Source organism: Lissotriton vulgaris, chromosome 1_1 (genome assembly GCF_964263255.1).
Source record: "Lissotriton vulgaris chromosome 1_1, aLisVul1.2, whole genome shotgun sequence".
Classification (NCBI taxonomy): Eukaryota; Metazoa; Chordata; class Amphibia; order Caudata; family Salamandridae; genus Lissotriton; species Lissotriton vulgaris.
The window spans coordinates 195,645,703-195,661,951 of NC_141685.1; the positions used below are offsets into that span (position 1 = coordinate 195,645,703).

General features: G+C 41.8%; 1 long non-coding RNA gene across 1 annotated transcript; it reads left to right on the forward strand.

Annotated features, from left to right (window-relative positions):
- The first annotated feature begins 1,099 nt into the window (after positions 1 to 1,099).
- On the forward strand, positions 1,100 to 7,218 carry LOC147738160 (uncharacterized). The gene is made up of 2 exons (XR_015307467.1): positions 1,100 to 2,366; positions 4,432 to 7,218. It is a non-coding gene; the product is annotated as an uncharacterized LOC147738160 (long non-coding RNA).
- The last annotated feature ends 9,031 nt before the right edge of the window (positions 7,219 to 16,249 follow it).

Consider the following 16,249-nt stretch of genomic DNA (forward strand, 5'->3'; position numbering starts at 1 on the left):
GTTGAAGAGATATTTTCTCCATCTGTTTTAGTTGAAGAATAAAAATGGGTCGCTCCCAGTCCTTGGTTATTTATTGGTCGCAGAAATGTGACGCAGTCCTTGGTTATTTATTGGTCGCAGAAATGTGACGTTTTGGTTTGGGTACCGGTACATTTGGTTCAGTTGGTAGGCCTTTTGGTTGCTGTGGTTCAGATTATCGTTGGATAATCTTCCTCAGTATTGGTTCCTTGGTTTTATTTGAACACTGCAGTATTCAAAAACCGTGGGTCACGTACATTTGCGTGTATATCGTTGGAGATAGCCCCATGAAGTTTGAAACCCGACTAGTGAGCGCAGATGCCTGGTCGCGGTATTTTGTTTGGTATTAGTATTGACTAGGTTGCAACAAAGGATTCCCGGTTGGAGGATTCGCGTCTGATACCTCCAGTTGGAACTCCAATTTATGAGCTGTTGAAGAATTAAAAAAACAAGAAAAATAGGAACTAAAACGTTTTTGTTGTAAATATGGTTTACAACTAGTTTTGGCAGGTTATTTTTTAAGACAGTCTGTAGGCTGTTCCTTGTCCCTGTCCTAAGTGTTGACCTATGGGTTAAAATGTGTGTTTAAATGTCTATGTTGTTTGTGGGTTTTGTTGTAAATTGCGACTGCGCGATTTACAAGAAATGTTTAGAGCGCGCTGCTTTGTGTGTCCTGAGTGTTTGACCCCCCTTCTGTTTTGTGTCTGGAATGAGCTCAATGTATGTATGTGTATGGGTCACGTTCAATAGATGTAAATAAGGCTCCAAAGAAAAAAATGAAAAAACGAAATTGCCTGTTCTTTAGACGCACAGTGTTGGATGTTCACAGCCAAGTCTTTTCAGCTGCAGTATATCTAATCATTCAGCCAGCACCTCTCTAGTTAAACACGGGTGGTGGAATTTTGCAAACAGTCCTTTTTAAATAAATGTGGCGCAATCATCTCACGCATTCCCAGTTAGGCAGCTGCGCCTAGGCTTGTGTGTTAATATGTATCTAAATAATAGGCAAGGGATGTAGTGAGCATTTTATATGTAGAACAGTCACAAATAGCAAAAATTAGGCTTCATTAGAATTTTTTTATTAATTATGAAAAATAATTATTAAAAACAAAGTGCTACAAAAATCGTTTTTTAATATTTGTGAAGCTTAACACTCATGCTATGACCCCCTAGCATTAAAATGTTTGATTTAAGTTACGTTGTACCACGAAAATGACAAAACACTTCTGTGCGCAATTTCCCTTACCCTAGGCGCAAACAAGCTCATTTTTATAAGGTATAAATAATTATTTTCAAATGTATGACTCCTAAATTTGGTATTAGACATTCTAGTAATACCCATTATGAAAAAAAATTGTAAAATATTTATTTCTTAGTATCCAGAATACAAAAGTCGATTTTCACATGAATAGACTGTTTTGAATGGTTTCAGGGCCTTTTTTTAAAGCGTCTCTTTAGTAAATGCATACATTTAGACCTTAATATATATGTTTGCAGGTTGTGCCTTCTTATGATTCAGCAAGTCAATGTGTCATAGAATTACAAGAAAAATAAGAGAGAAATTATTGTTTTAAATATAGTGAAATATTGCAGGTTATGTGGAAGTGGTTAAACCTACTGGCCTTGTCAGCTTCAGTTACCAGGAGCAGGGGACTGGCAGAACCTGTATAACGTGTTTCCAGCAGTAGCGGCCGGCCGAGATGTTATCTTGTAAGGCTGTCTTGTTGACATTTGTGACCTTTTAATTAGGGCCTTGCCTGTGGAATGCAGCATGACATGGTTAAGCATGCATCAGCTGCCTCTTTGTATTTAAATCCCTGCCCATGCCACGGTCCTGACCTGAGGTCACTTGAATAGCCTGACTTGCTCTGATAAATTTAATTCCTGATCATGTTCATAATTTAAAAGTGTCTTCTTGTTACAAATTTGACATTAGCTGGGATGGGGTTTTTGTTTTTTTGAACTAAAATGAGCAGAGGATGCAAGGCATATGTACAGCAATGATGATTGCATTTTAGCCAAAGAATAAATAATAGCTCCAGCATGTTCCCACAAAACGCTTGTTGTTTGGTAAATTATGTCACCAACACATTCATTTTCAATTAGATATGTGCTGACACAGCATTGCATCCCGCTAATAATAATAAAAGGAACACCACACGTGGTTTGCATAGCTCCCAGTTGCTTTCAAAATGCTGCACACAAGCGCTTTATATGAGATGTAGTTGATTGTATATGATTTAAATCTGTAACCTTCATTCATTGCAGGCTGGCTTGTTCTCATTTGCCGCATTCACATTACATCTGCGTTAAAAGCGCACATCTGAGATAATAAACAAATAGGAAAGGTATTACTCATGCAAAATTGTAGCACCTGCACTTCATGTCTTACAAATTAAGCACTGTGTAAAATGAAGGAACATGATTTAAAAAGGGCAAATGCAAAAGTGATTTCTTTGAGAAGACAAATATCAAACATTCTGCTAAATGATCTGTAGAACTGGTATATGTGTGTCTCCATGCTAGGAACGAATTTTTTTAAGTTAAGTTTATTTGACAAAATGAAAAACGAAGTGTTACATTGAGTTTTAGATAGGCAATAAATAGAAGCCCTTCCCCAAAGTTCTGCAACTTAAAGGCCTTAGGCCTGAGTGAGAATGCGCGTTTTTGCAAGGTACATGGAAAATAGGTTACAGGTAAGTAATGAAAAGTTTTTGTATGTCACGTTGTGCCATGTTTTGTAGTCTGATAAAAAGGGTTAAAATTGATGTTGTATTATAAGAAATGTGTGTGTTGTGTATCTTTTCTGCTTCTTCCTACAGATAATTCATGGATTAATTTACAAGACACGTGAGTTGGCTGGTTGAAGAGAAATGTTTTTTTTTGCGTAATTTGTTTAAGAAAAAATGTGTGTGGTTATGTTTCATTTGTACATTTGGTCCACTGAAACGCGTTATTTGACACAGCGACATTATAGTTGACTGCAGGGTATCAATTACCTGATGCCCTGCTGTCAAAAGAAGGGCATGTGCCATGGTATTATGCATGACCGTTTATTCATATATGCTGTTTGTTTGTCTGGGCTGTTTTTCCTTGTGCTTGATATACAGCAAGTATATCTTATGGCTTGAGAAAATTGGATGAATATTGTATTAAGATAAATTTCACAGATATGGACCTCATACTGTGAGCAGTAAGGCAGCAGTTTTTCCAGTGTATGCCTAATTTGGCTGTAATGATTTTTTTAAGAAAACTAAAATGATATACTGGATTAAAGTATGCCATCCGCTGTTAGTCACTTAACTGCCCTTTTTCCTTAAGGACAGGCAGCTCTGCATTTATGTATCCTTGATTGGGCCTAAGGATGGAATTATAGATCCGTGACTAAAGGTGGCCTAATTTTGATATCGCATTTTTTATCACATTTTTTGATTCCTGAATAAGCCTATGGATTCATTTTTTTTCGCTGAAGAGACAACTGAACATTAGTTAGAATTATCGTGTAGGGTATAGATTGTCAGCGGTAGAGTTAAAATTCTGTAACATTGGTCTTTTCATGTATCCCCGTGCTCTTCGTGCTGTGTCACATGCCTTAGGCCACCCAAGCAAACTCTTGTCCTTCCTATAGATTTTTCTTTTTGCTTTTTCCCTGACCAATGTTGCATCATGTTTAGTTATTGAAGATTTTAGTTGTGTCCTACTTCCATTTTTTTCCCTTCTCCATCTTCCTTTCACCAGTCAGCCCATTTATTATTATGGGTGTACTGTTCATGTTCCACATACATTCCCTTTTGATTGATGAGACTAATTTTCAAGAATTTACTTTAGGCCCACTTCAAATGTCTTTTTCAGACTGACTGTCGGGATAGTGATAGCCTGGTTAAATGACCCAATACAAGTTTTCCATCTCAATAGGAAATATCTCAAGTTTACATTCTTTTTAGTACGGCATATTTTTATGTCTATTTTTAATTTTTCAGTTCCCTTCTGTTTCTGCTGTTTCAATTTTTTAATAAGATGTGTTCTAATCATGCAGATACCAGGACTCTCTAGTTCTTGTCCTCTTGTCTGCACAGTTGATCATTAGCCTTTGTATTACATAGCGCACTTGATGCACATTGTTTTAAAAAGGGACTTTTCTTCATGTCCTTGATAATGTGTATTATGCCATTGCTCTATTTGAGATGTTCTAGATAAGGAGTTTAGGAACACCTAGGCTTCATCATTAAGGAGAATATGTATTTACCCCATTAAATAATGTATCCTATTAGATAATGCCACTGTATGAGGGCATCCATTTAGGTTGCCATGACGAATTGCCACTCCTTTGCAGTATTCAGGCCACTTGCTTAACTGTTTTTATATCTGACTTGAAGGAAACTAACAATTGTGTTACACTTGCCACATCACTAGGGTCCTGCTGGATTTTCCAGAGTCAAAGGAAGAGTGATTCCCTGCAGACCTGTGATCAACACTAAACCCACTCCCCGTCAGTAAACATGGCAGACGACTACAGACTTCTTGGCCCTGCAATTCCTGACAGCAATCAGCAGCGTGAACAGCAATCAGCAGCGTGGGCAGCGGTCATCAGCTGGACAGCGATCATCAGCGTGCCTCCAGTGGTACCTCCTAAGCAAGCCATTTGTTTCATCAGAAGGCGTTGTGAAAAGAAAAGAAAAAAAGGAGCTGATTTTCTGTTTTGCCTCAGAAATTCAGGGCAAAGATGCGAAGGATCCCTGCTTTTGATGGCAGGACTGTCATCCACTTTGTGCAATTTGTTCAAACTGTCACGTGCTTGAACCTCTGACAGCGCGCGGTCCCCTGACCCCCTTGGCCTGAGTTTTTGGCCTTTCCCCACACACACCTCTTTTCCCTTTGCTCCAGCAGAAAGGCAGTGCACCTGAGAATCCAAGTTTGGAAAAGGCACTACATTCCGGTGCCCATGAGAAGAGCAGCTTGATCGTCCTCTGACACTAAATGATGAGTGTTGGAGTCTGAAAGGAGCTACTGATCTTGAGAGGTTGATTCTCAGTGGTGCTTGTTTCTGCACAAGATGTTTTGTGCCCTTGATCAATGAAGAGCACATTTCCTGAGGTGTCACAAAGAAGAGACACTGGTGCATTGTTTTAAGACATTGAGACTTTCGAGTGAGCTGTGAGTGTTTTGCCCGGAGGGCACTCCTACTAAACAGTATTGTCTTCTCATGAAAAAGCCTGAATTGAAGAGGCCCAACGCGAAGAAGACACTGGAAGCGGATTTGATGGACAATAGAAGCCTGCAAGGAGAGGCTTTGACGGACTCTGGGTATTTTCTGTGAGCTTGCATAGAATTGGAGTTTGGAAACTAATTTTTGCTGCTTTGCTGGCATTTGTTTTAAAGTACTATTCTGTTTAGTAAAAGCAGAATGAAGTCTCTCTGTGGAAGTGTATCCCTTTTTCATCTGAGAGCATTGATCAGGAATGCCACTGTTTCACTTGAACATATAATAGATTACTGAAATGCACAGGAAGCTATATAAAATGTTATTAAATTCTAGGATTTGCTTTTTGTTTAGGATTGTGCAAGTATTTTGCATTTGACTTTTGTTTTTCTTTTTCTCTTGCTTTTTCTGAAATTGTATTATGGTTTTTTGTTAAATTTTTGATTGGTTACCATTTGCCAGTTGCAGGGTCACGTAGGAGTACCAACGGTTCAGTTTGTGACCTGAGTAGTGGCAGTAGGCCTGCAGGACTTGCAGTGTCCCTATGACCTGCTAATAATCACAGCTGAAGTACTCTATCAAGATCGCGTGAGCGACATTAGAAAATGGAGATTGTATTGAGGAATGACGATGAAAAGCAAGAGATGAAAAACCGAAATTATAGAATGTTGTTCTCTAAGGGTGGTATAATTTTCTCTATTTTTAATACTTTTATGTATTCTATTAGTTATTATATTACGTCTGCACCAACTTCTCAACCTACTCTTTCTTTACTGTTTCTTCACATGACTTTCATATTTTACCTGAACATACATTGGTTAGGCCAGAGTTTACTGATAGACCCTTCTGTACAGCTTCTACATCAACACTAGAACATCACTAATTGTTGGGTGGGTGATCTTATACCACGTACTACAGATAGAGGTGTTCACTATTTGGTCCTGCCATATATGGCCTTTGTACCACTACGTGTGTAAGAAGACTTGTCCCGAGAGAGTTGCTAAATAGTAAGATAATACTACAGCAACCCCTTGATGATCTGATAAGTATAGACCTAGATTCAGACTGACATGGGTTTAGGTTATTGCCTATATAAAGGGCAAAAGGAGCGTCTGTGGTTCTGAAAATTCCGGACCCTGCCATAATGGTGTACCAAGGCCTAAACACTTGTGCAGAAAATATCATCATACCACGACGAATTTGGTATCAATAGACCGGTAATGATCAGGACATTATGCCTGTGTATTTTCATCACAATACAATGATGCATGCAGGAGTTATTGGCAAATTCATTCTGAGCCCACAGGCTCTAGGTTGTGAACAAGCGTCCATTTTAGTTGTTGCCCTTTACATAGGCATATACATGAGCCAATGATTCTTAAAGGACACGTATTCCTTAGCTTGAGTTCTTCCTGACTCCCATTTGACCTGAACAGGCTGAATCTGCCTACGTGATGTTGGCCTCACCAAACCAGTCCATGCCCTCTAGTCAATCTATATTAAAGATCTGAGCAACTTGTTGTGTACATTGGCCTGAGCAAGATTAGAAGGCCGAATACAGTAGCCATGCCTGTTTATGACCCACAAGCATCCCTTATCCTACATTTCTATCTTCCACACCTGGCTCTGTTTCTCTGCTTCTGGGCTTTTACAATGGGGAGGTGACTGTTTATATGATGGGGAGGAAACCAGTTCTATGGTGAGCTCCTCCGGCCTGCACAGGAAAATATGTGAAGTTTGACATATGTTCATGATGGAAGATGGGTTGGTCAGTTTGGGCAAGTAGAATGGAATTCATAATTATAGCCTGCTTTGTTATGGTACCATGGGAGCGACCTACAATGATGTGTTCGTCAGCAAGAATGTGAGCCTAGGGGCAAACTTTTTGTATAAAAAGCCTGCCTGAGAAAGCTCAGGCAGGCTCCCTCTTTCAATTGTAAAACTACGGTTGGACGACGAAGCCTCATAATTAATTATAATAAAGATGTCTTTTAATTTTACAGATTGGCTGTCAATTCCTATGCTGCTTTATTATGCAAACTGCTGGATAGATCCCTGGTGGGGAGAGTGAGTCATTTAATACTTTTCTTCAGATCTCTCCTTCTGGGAGAACACAACCTTGCCGGTCCTCTCTTCTGGGCGAATGAGATCTAACCACATCCTCTCTTCTGGTAGAATGAGATCTAACCGGATCTTCTCTTCTGGGAGAACGGGATCTGGTTGGCCTTCTCACAGGCGATTTGCTTGCCTGGTGCCTGGGAGGACTGCGTCTGTCCACTTCCTCCACCAGCCTTTGGAGAGGAGATCTGTGCTGAGGACTGACATACTCTTGCAGTCATTTGGTAGCCCCTGACTCTTGCCAATGATCCAATGACTTGTACCATCTAGGTCAAAGTCTGACCTCCGCAGCCGAGGGATCTGGCTGCCGCACAGGAGATCTGCGGACCGGGCTTCTGGATCTTGAAGATGTTGTCGAGGATCCAGAACACTGTGACGTGGAATGGCGAGAAGCTGACTCCGTAACCATGATTACAGAGTTCCTCGACGATGATCGAGCTCTTTCTGAATGTCTCGACGTCGAGCGTTCCAGCGTCGAATGCCTTTCCCTTGACGTTGAATGCTTCTTGGGAGTCGGAGGGAGCAACAATTTCGACGTCGAATGCTTCGACGGCGATCGATGCGAGGATCTACGATCTCTCGACGCCGAACGGCGATGTACAGCCGACGGCGGAGCCTCCCTCGACGCCGAACGGCGATGACCAGCCGTCGACGGAGTCCTCTCTCTCGACGCCGAATGCCTGTGCGACGAAGGCGGAGGGGTATTGGTCACCTTCAACGCCGAGCGTCGACGAGACGTCGACGGAGACTGCCTCCTCGACGCCGATCGATGTTTAGCTGTCGAGGGCAGAGGGGTCTTGGTCCTCGACGCCCAACGTCATTTCTTAGACGATGGCGGAGGGGTTACACTTCTGGAAGCCGGTCGTCGTCTGGATGACGACGGCGGAGAAACGACCTCCCTGGACGCCGATCGTTGCCGGGTTGACGATGGAGGAGGGGTCCTGGCTCTCGACGCTGACCGTCGCCTGGTTGCCGGTGGCGGAGTCACATTCCTCGATGCCGGAAGTCGCCCGGTGGACGACGGCGGAGGAGTGACCTCCCTCGACGCTGTTTGCCGCCTGGTTGACGACGGCGGAGGGGATTTCGACGACGGAACTGGATTCTTCGACGTCGTCAACGTACCTGGTCTTCTCTTCGCCGGCGAGCCCACCGTCGACGGTAGTTTTGAAGATGAATGACCCACCGGTGGTTCTTTGCTCAGCGCCGAGCCCGACGCTGAAGCTGAAGGGTGTGAAGACTACTCTTTTGAAGATGTTTTAGTCTTCTTGGGGCCTTCCTCATGGGAGACCTTCCTCTGGATGACCTGTGAGCCAGGCCATAATGCGAATCCTCTCCCTGTCTTTGAGAGTTCTTCCTGACAGGTGCTCACAATGAGGTCAGGTGCCTGGATCATGTTCCTCAGGCAGACACAGGATACAAACGTCATGGTTGGCTGATTTTGCCTTCTTGTTGCCACAAGAAGGGCATTTGTCAAAAAGTGAAGGCATTCTCAGTTGAAAATGCTCACTAAACTGACTGAAAAAGACATTATCTTACTTGACAAGGTGTAAAATGTCAAAGTAGGTAAAAAAGTTGTTAAAAGTGAAGTAATTTTCTGTCAGAAAACAGAAATTAGTGGAGCTGTGTATTCAGGATCCTTCCTGAAGGAGCCGGAAAGAACAACTGACCAAACTGTCACCCCTGAGGCATGATGGGATACTGGGGGTCATGGGTGCCTTAAAGGCACAGTGTCAGTTTATTGCTTTGCAGCTACAGGTAAGCTTTTCAGTCTTTTTAGACTGTGTGTTTGCAATGCAGCCTGGGAGCTTTCTATGCTTTCAGCGAGTTTTGAGAATTTCTGCTGCTTTCTGAGAATTAAAACAGTTTCTAAACAATCTTTGGTGTTGTTTCTCATGTTTCTAATGCTTATTATTCATGTATGGTGGAAATACTTCACAGTATATTTCAGCTCTGATGTTATTTGTCTGCTATTGCATGTTTTTATATATATATGTTTTTTATATATATATGAGTATATATATGTGGGGCACATATAATATAGTGTTTCCGGGGTCCCGCGCATGGGCGGGAATATTCTAATGCTTATGACTATTGATGAGGATCCCCTGAAAGAGAACTAATATTACTGCAAATAATCTATGTGACAGAGGCGTGGCTTTGCCTTGCTGCAAGATGGCCGGACCTTGAGTGGGCTCTGCCTGCCGAGAGACTGAATCCAGTAAAATCTGGCGGCATGGGGACTAATCCTCTTAAAAGGGTGATTAATACCCCAGACAACTAGCGGGATACACTGGCTCAGCAAGAACACAGTAGTCCATGTGTGGCCATCATCAGCTGAGGAGTGGGGACAGCCTACCATATGGCCTACTTAGAAGGCGGGCAGTTGAAAGCTGTATATGAGATTGCTGAGGACTCACATGTAGCGGATCCTGTTCATGAGCCCCCGGGAGCGGAGCGGCCTTCATGCCTGCTGGACCGCGGTGGATTTCCAAAGGGGTGAAACTGCTGGAACAAGTTGCAGCAGCCAGGCCTGGCCGTGCTGAGAGGCACCCTGTGGAGTGCCACTGCGGGCGGGCTAGCCGAGACCCTAGCGGGCGAAAGGTGAGGGCCAGCTGAAGGAGACCTGCCAACCCACTAAGCTGAGGCTGCAGCATCCAGGCATTGAGGATGTGGAAATGAGACAGAGCAGTGTGAGGGCAGGCCGTTGTGCAGCAGGCATAGAGAAGCGCAGTGGATCTGATGTGGGCTGAAGGTATCAGAGACTGCTGCTGGGACAAGGGGGGCAAGGGGAGAAAACGCACTGGCGTAGGAGGGCCCCTGGAGGCTGACCATTGACTCTTTGTTTAACTCTTGAAGACAGAGTGTAGTCCCCTTCCCTCCGTCCCACCTTTGATACACCGTGGCCTGGGTTGGCCTTGAGGGTGCTGAGCACCACCGGGCCTGCTGGCTTAGCAGGGAGGGTTCAAAAACCCTTATTAGCAAAGTTGCATAGACAAATTACATTCTTGCACTGAGTCAAAGTGCCATGTACATGAATACGAATGAAAGTCGCATAGAGGACCAATAGCACAGCACATCATGACATGCCAGCGTAACACATGTGGAACAGGAACGTTTGAGCAATGAGCAGTCAATAATGTAAGGCTCACAGGTCTCAGTAAAGGAGGGAGGGAGGGCCCCACTGAGAAGAAGAGGGAAGAGGGAGGGGGGGCCGAGAACTAACCAACACCGGTGGCTGCTGCGGGCGGAGTACCGGTGGGGAGAGCAGGAGAGGAAGCTGGGCGCTGGGGGGAACAAGCAAGAAGATATGACACTAGGGGTCCCCATATGTCAAGTCGGTGAGATCTAGCTGGCATTAGGGCCCAAAATTCAGATAATAGTCTCTGGCAGCGCGGAGCATCCTCGAGCCACTGAGCGAATTTAGGTGCAAGTTTGTAGCCCCATACTGCTATCTCTAGAATGTAGAAACCCTGTTACGCGAGCTATTTGTAACTGACCTGTTTGCTGTTTTATTGTTGAGAGAGCACATCGATCACTCGGGACGAGACCACCACCTGGACCCTGGCCCGTCCCATGATAGTTCTCCTATCGAACTATCGAGATCACAACACGATACTCTGACGTGCAAGCGATGCGGGGGGGTCCGGCATCAGGGAAATGTCCTCTCCTTCTATCTGGATTTCACCTTGGCGGTGCAGGCTGTTAGAAGGGAGTTCCTACCTGGTAAAAACACACTTCAGCAACTTGGAGAGCCTATGCTTTTCTATACCTTGCCAACTACTGGTTTCTCACAATGGAAAAGTGCATTTCTTTACTAACCCTGCGGCAGCTGTAAAACTCGCCAAACAACTCAGCAAAGGGAACCATGCCTCATCGAAATCTCCCCATTCATCTGAGGAAGTCTGAACCGGTGACAATGACTAAAGGCATCACCGGTTGTCTGCTATCGTCCCATCCATCCCCTCATAGGAAATTGAACTTGAATGATAACATTGGTGTACTTTGGTACTCTTTGGTTACAAGGAATGCATTTTGTCACCAGATTGCTGTAATGCTTGTCATCTATCTGTGCTCTGTGAAAATTCTCGCTTCCCCACCCTGGTCCTTGAGATGGGCTTGCCCGCCTGGTTTGCCCATGGCCCCTTGAGATAATTTATATATCTAGTTATAATGTTCTTAATTTCGGGTTGTGGGAGGCAGGTGGGTATGATAACTCAACCTATTTGCGGGGTTAGAGTGGGTGGCTGGAGAAATGTCTATGATTTTGAGGAATGCTGAGGAGGTTGAGGCGATTGGGTTCTGAGTTACTTTTGTTTTTTACTCTAGGCGACTCACTGACATCCCTTGCTGTGTCCTTCTGTCCTTTATACTCGACTGACTTGTACACACCAGTGACAAAAGAGGCCCTCCTACACACAGGCAGGACTAGCACTGAGAACGACACCTGTACCCTGCTTTGATGGCCAGCGTTAATTGTCTGACTTGAAATGTATGTAGCTGTGACAGCAACCGTAAGTCTCGTCTGGTACATGCTTACCCCTCAGGCCACTAGGTCGATGTATGTTTTTTTCTAAAGAAGCATCTGACTAATAGCACTATCTCTAGATTGCAGGCTCACTGGTGGGGCAAGACACATTCCTCAGTGAATTCCAATTACAGATGTGGTGTCTTAATACTGTGCAGGAATGGGTTGTTGTCTGTTTACCTCACACTCTCTCATAGATAAGGATGGCAGATGCATCATTCTAGCCGGCAGAATGTACAAACAGCCAATTATATTGGTGGTGATATATGGCCCCAATACGGATAACCTGGAATTTTAGGGGCGTATCTGGATCCAGGTGACAGATTATGGCCCACGGACGGTACTGTGGGGTGGGGATCTTAATTTGGTACTGGAGGGACCGCAGGACCGCTTAGGTGCACGATTGCATTACCTGGAATCCACCAGAACCCTGAACACATTGATATCAGACAACCAACTTATAGATATGTGGCGACACGCCCACCCGAATGCACAGGAAGACACTTATAACTCCTCTTATCACAATACGTGGTCCCTCTTAGAATATTGACTCATGTTCAGAGATGTGCTTACCAGGACTACATTGGTCAGACATCTTCTACACCCTCTCTCTGACCATGCGCAGGTGAAGCTGATGAATCAGACTCCATGGACTATTCCTTGTGCCTTTTCATAGTGACTGCCTCCAAACGTGCAGCGCAATGCGGGCTTTAGAGAGGACAGTGTCTCCAATTGTAGACTACTTAGCGCTAAATGCCGGGTCTGTTGAATCGCCATCCACTTTGTGGCAGGCGTTGAAGGTGGTAATACGTGGAACCTGCATCGCAAATCAATCTGGGGTGCTGCGGGCGATACATGGCTCACTATGCAGACTGGAGTCGGGGATCCTGGCCTTAGAGGGAGACTATTTCAGAAACCCTTGCCCCACCATACTAGCTAATATTAGAGATAAACAAGCAGCCTATCTGCGGGAGGTCGACAGGGAGGTGCACTACCCAGGCGTGAAGTTACAGCGAATGGGATCGCCTAGGGAGTCCACTAGCTAGGCTACTGCGCAAGGCCCCAAAACTGCGTATGTGACCGAACTAAGGGGGGCAACTCCCATTAGTCTCCTCAACGTCGGATTGGCTGGATATTATGTCCACTTACTATGCTCAATACCGCAGGATCAGAAGGTGATCCGGAGGCACTACAGTGTTTCTTTGATTTTATCCAACTCTTGTAGCTAGACCAGTGGCACAGGGAGTATTTAGATGCTCCAATCACACCAGAAGTGATCGCCAAAGTTATTGAAAGCCTGCCAGTAGACAAGGCCCCTGGTTTGATGGATTGACGCCGGCATTTTACAAGGAATATGCCTCCATACTCATCCCACATCTTATAGATGAATGTCTGACAAAATATCGACAGACAGAAAATCGACCTACAAAAATATTGACACAGAAATATTGAAGTCAAAAATATCGAAGTCCTATCTCATAAAGGTAAGTACAAAAATATCTGAAAAAAATATCGTCAAAAATATGGATGTTAAAAATATCATTTTTTAAAATGTTTTAATAATAATGTAAAATTAGGTAAATAATACATATCATTAAAAAAACATAGATATAAATATTAAAACACATTTAAAAATAATAACTAATAAATGTGATGGTAAAATTAATAAAAAATATACATATAAATTAATATATATACTTACTCCTCATATTGCAACATTAGGGAACGCGTTGGATAGCGTCAGGGTAAAAATTACTATTCCTACTCCAGAGACTGCAACAGTAGGAAAAGCGCAAGATAGCATAGGGGTAAAAATTATTATTCCTACTCCAGTGATTGCAACAGTAGGGAAAGCGCTGGATAGCGTAGGGGTAAAAAATACTTTTCCCACTCCAGTGAGTGCAAAAGTAGGGAAAGCGCTGCATAGCATAGGGGTAAAAATTACTATTCCCACTCCAGTGAGTGCAACAGTAGGGAAAGTGCTGGAGAGCGTAGGGTTAAATATTACTATTCCCACTCCAGTGAGTGCAACAGTCAGAAAAGCGCTGGATAGCATAGGGGTAAACATTACTATCCCCACTCCAGAGAGTGCAACAGTATGGAAAGCGCTGGATAGCATAGGGGTAAAAATGACTATTCCCACTCCAGTGAGTGCAACAGTAGGAAAAGTGTTGGATAGCGTAGGGGTAAAAATTACTATTCCCTCTCCAGAGTGTGCAACAGTAGGGAAATCGTTGGATAGCATAGGGGTTAAAATTACTATTCCAACTCCAGTAAGTGTAACAGTGTGGAAAAAGTAGGATAGCTTAGAGGTTATACTCATCAATTAAATAATTCTTTTAATAAAAAAATAACATATTAATAATTAATTAACAAAAAAACTATGAATACATCCCATTACATTTAAATAATTTTTACTTAAATAACATTAAATTACTTGGTGCACTATTTCCCCTTTAACACACAACACATTACACATACAAAAAAACACAATTCATTCAATCATCAATTAATCAATTAATAACAATTAATAATACATTGATTATAATTAATATAATTATAAATTAACTAATTAATAAAAATGAATTACCAAATAATAGTAATAATTAACAATAAATTAATAATCAATAACAATAAATAAAAACAATATCATTAATTAATTAAATTACATTTCTTCTCACCCTATTCCCCTATGAACCCACAACCCACTACACATAAAAATCACATAAATATTTTAATTATCAATTAATTCCTTAATAACAATTAATTACCAATTAATAATTAATTAACAATCAGTTAATTAACGATAACAATAAATACAAATTACTAATATATTAATTATAATTAATATAATTATAAATTAACAATTTAATAAACATGAGTTACCAATTAATAATTAGTTAACAATTAATAATCAATACCAACAAATAAAAACATATTAATGAATTCATTAAATTACTTCCCACCCTATTCCTCTATAAACCCACAACCCGCGCTGATACTAAAACTCAAAATGTACTTCAACAAAAATACTAATTTCTAAACATTTATTTTAAAATGTATGAAAATACAGAATTTTTTTAACATACATATAAAATACATACTTAAATACATAACAATAAAATAGTTTTTAATATTATTGACAACAATATTTTTGCTCACTATTAATCCACTTGTCCTCAGTAATTTCCTGAAACTGATTTGGGGCAATATCTCTCAATGCAACCACAAAATCATATTCTTCGATTATGTTAACCTAATTGCCATCAAATGGGAGGCGTAATAGAAAATCTGCAGTTACATTCTTCTTCCAAGGCACATATTCTATGCTAAAATTATGCTCTTGCAATCTCGATGACAACCTAGCAATTCTGGCAGTGGAATTTCAATCTCCTCCCGTAGAAAGAATGTTAACTAAGGGTTTGTGATCAGTCCTGATGGTTAATTTGCTGCCCCACACATACAACCTATAGTGTTCAACTGCCCACACACATACAAATAACTCACATTAAATCACAGCATATTTCCGTCCACATTCATTCAAAGTGTGTGACGCAAAAGCCACATTCCAATCCTCTTTACCTTCCATTTGTGAAAGTACTCCTCCCACACCATAAAAACTGGCATCTACTGTAATGAGACATTCTTCCTTCATTCTGAAAGGTTTCAACGTTGGTGCATTTACAAGATCTTTTTTTATACCCTCAAATGCTTTTGTTGCTCCTTTGTCCATTCAAATGTTGTATTGTGTATCAATAACAATCTTAGAGGTTCCATTTTGATAGCAACATTTTCTACAAATTTACTATAATACTCGCACATACCAGCAAACTGTTCCTTGTTCACTGGTGATGGAGCTTTGATAATAGCATCAACATTGTCTTTTTTAGGAACTACCCAATCTCCAGATAAAGTATGTCCCAAATACTCCACTGAATTTTTGAACAGTTATCATTTACGTCCTTTGATTGTGAGGCCATTACTCTCTAGACTCTTACACACTTCATTTAAATGTGACATATGTTCAGATGTATCCTTTGAAAAGATCAAAATATTATCCTTGAAACATTTTACGTAATCGTCTACATCCCTGAAAATGTGGAACATAACTCGCTGGAAAACAGACGCTTCTGATGCCAACCCAAAGGGCATCCTCGTGTACTGATATAGACCAAATGGTGTTATAAATGCTGTGTATTTCTTTGATTCACTTGTTAAATCTATCTGGTGGTACGCTGAGCGTAAATCCAATGTGGAAAATATTTGTGCACCCTCAAACATGGATACAACCTCATTGATATTAGGTAAAGGATGGCAGTCAATTATAATGTTTGAGTTAAGAGCCCTCAATTCCACACATACTCTCAACTTCTGGTCCAGCTTGCGCA